Genomic DNA, 1,948 nt, shown 5'->3' on the forward strand with positions numbered 1-1,948 from the left:
GCAGCGCCTCCTGCTGGTTGTCTTGGGAATTAGCTCTCCAGCCATCAGAGCACCCTCTGCAGGCCAGTGATCCGCCTTACTGCAGCTGGCCCCCTGTCCCTCCCAGGACCCCGGTGCCCCTTTTACCCTGGCAGTACCCCCTGGCAGTACCCCCCCGTTCTGGGTCTCCCCCTCCAAGGGGAACCCCCACCCACTATCCCCACTTCACCTCAGTCTTGGCTACTGCCCAGTCTCCATCCATCCCCCGTTCACTGGGGCAGACTGCAGTATGAGCCACTCATCACAGGCAAAGGGGTTTGGACCTGCCGCCTCTGCTTCCCCCTGGGCTGCCCCATTGCAGCCCTGCACCTATTCAGCCTATAGTCAGGCCTGCAGCCTGGGGCTTTCCAGGCCAGAGCTTCCAGCTCCTCTGGCCCTTCCCCAGCCCTGCTCCCACTCTAGGTGTCTTGCTTGGGTCCCTGCAGCCAGGCCCTTCTCTCGCTACAAGCAGAGGGAGACTGACTGGGCTCCTGGCTCACAGCCTCCTATAGGGGCCAGCTGGGTCTGACTGGGGCATGGCCACAGCTGAGCCTGCTTCCCCCAATCAGCCCAGGCTCCTTGCCCCAGCCCCAGCCCTCTCCTGGGCACTTCAAGCCCCGCAGGGCAGGAGCAGGTAACCACCCGCTACACCCAGCAAATTCCATTCACCGATGGGTCTCATCATTGGGCTCTACAATTACACCCAATGTGCCTGGTACTGACGTTAGCCTCAGTGGCCTGTAATTGCCAGCTGCGTCTCTGGAGCCTTTTTCATACACTGCTCCAGCCAAAGACTAAAGGCCGCCCCAGACTTTCCCTTTCTCCCTTCTGGGAAATCAAGTTCAAGTTCTACAAGCAGCTAAAGAAGCTTCAACCCTGCATCTGAATTAATGTCACATTTCTCACTGCCCGACACAAACAAATGTCATTTCAATCCCAGGTGAGTCCACTTCAGTCATTCCTCAGCCCCATTCCTTCCCCCTCCTGCCTTAGCTTAGGGCACTGCGCCACCCTGTGGGCATTTCATGTCCCTCCTCAGTTTCACATACAGACACAATTTCCTTTGCCGTTCAATGAACAGCAAAATCTTTCTGTGTCTCTAGTGTGAGCCAGGGCATTCAGTTCCATTGAAACCTTCTCTCCTGCAATGGCAACGGTCAGACAGAGGGGACGTGGCCACCTTCAGCCCTGAGAGTGAGATATTCACTCTCCTCTTTCTTCAAGCTGCTGTTGTTAGTCCATAAAACATGTACCATGGAATAAAAAACTGAGTTTACTCCAGGGTGAGGAAAGAAAGGAGCCACCAACTCCATGAAAAATCTCAGTGCCCCAGAGAGAACCTGCCCCTGTTATTGGAATCACTGATGTGCTTCAGCTACAATGGGGAAAGTATCTGCTCTCATGGGGGTATAGCTCAGTGGTAGAGTGTTTGACTGCAGATCAAGTGGTCCTTGCTTCAAATCCAAGTGCTCTCTAATAAGCCTCTTATTTTTTGATTTTTATTTTTGAAAAAAGGGAAAACATTTTGATTTCCATTCTCCATTATGTTCAGGAGCTCCACTATAGGGGGATGCTTGAAATGAATGTAACACTCAACATTTCGCTGTCCATCAGCTGAAATCAGTTCCAATCCCCTAAGTGTCTAGTTTATGTTTTCATCAATTATACAAAGGGATCATATGAATGTACATTTGCAGATCCCTCTTCTCCAGGGCTGTGCTGTGCAGAAGAACAAGAACCACATCCAGTTGGGGTTCAGGAGTCTGACGAGCAAAGGCAACTTGGTGCAGGCTAAAGTCACCAGCACTTTGGCTCCTTCCCATTCAACCAGCAGCTGGGCCCCCAGGACAAGGCATGAGAAGAAGACAGTGGCTGTGAGCAGGAAAATAGCCACCAAGAAGCTGGCTAAAGCTGTCAAGATCCCCAGGGA

At 52.7% G+C, this 1,948-nt stretch overlaps 1 non-coding gene across 1 annotated transcript; it reads left to right on the plus strand.

Annotated features, from left to right (window-relative positions):
* The first annotated feature begins 1,421 nt into the window (after positions 1-1,421).
* Positions 1,422-1,493, plus strand: TRNAC-GCA. Its single transcript has one exon. It is a non-coding gene; the product is annotated as a tRNA-Cys (tRNA).
* The last annotated feature ends 455 nt before the right edge of the window (positions 1,494-1,948 follow it).

The sequence above is a fragment of the Mauremys mutica genome, unplaced genomic scaffold, assembly GCF_020497125.1.
Source record: "Mauremys mutica isolate MM-2020 ecotype Southern unplaced genomic scaffold, ASM2049712v1 Super-Scaffold_100084, whole genome shotgun sequence".
Classification (NCBI taxonomy): Eukaryota; Metazoa; Chordata; order Testudines; family Geoemydidae; genus Mauremys; species Mauremys mutica.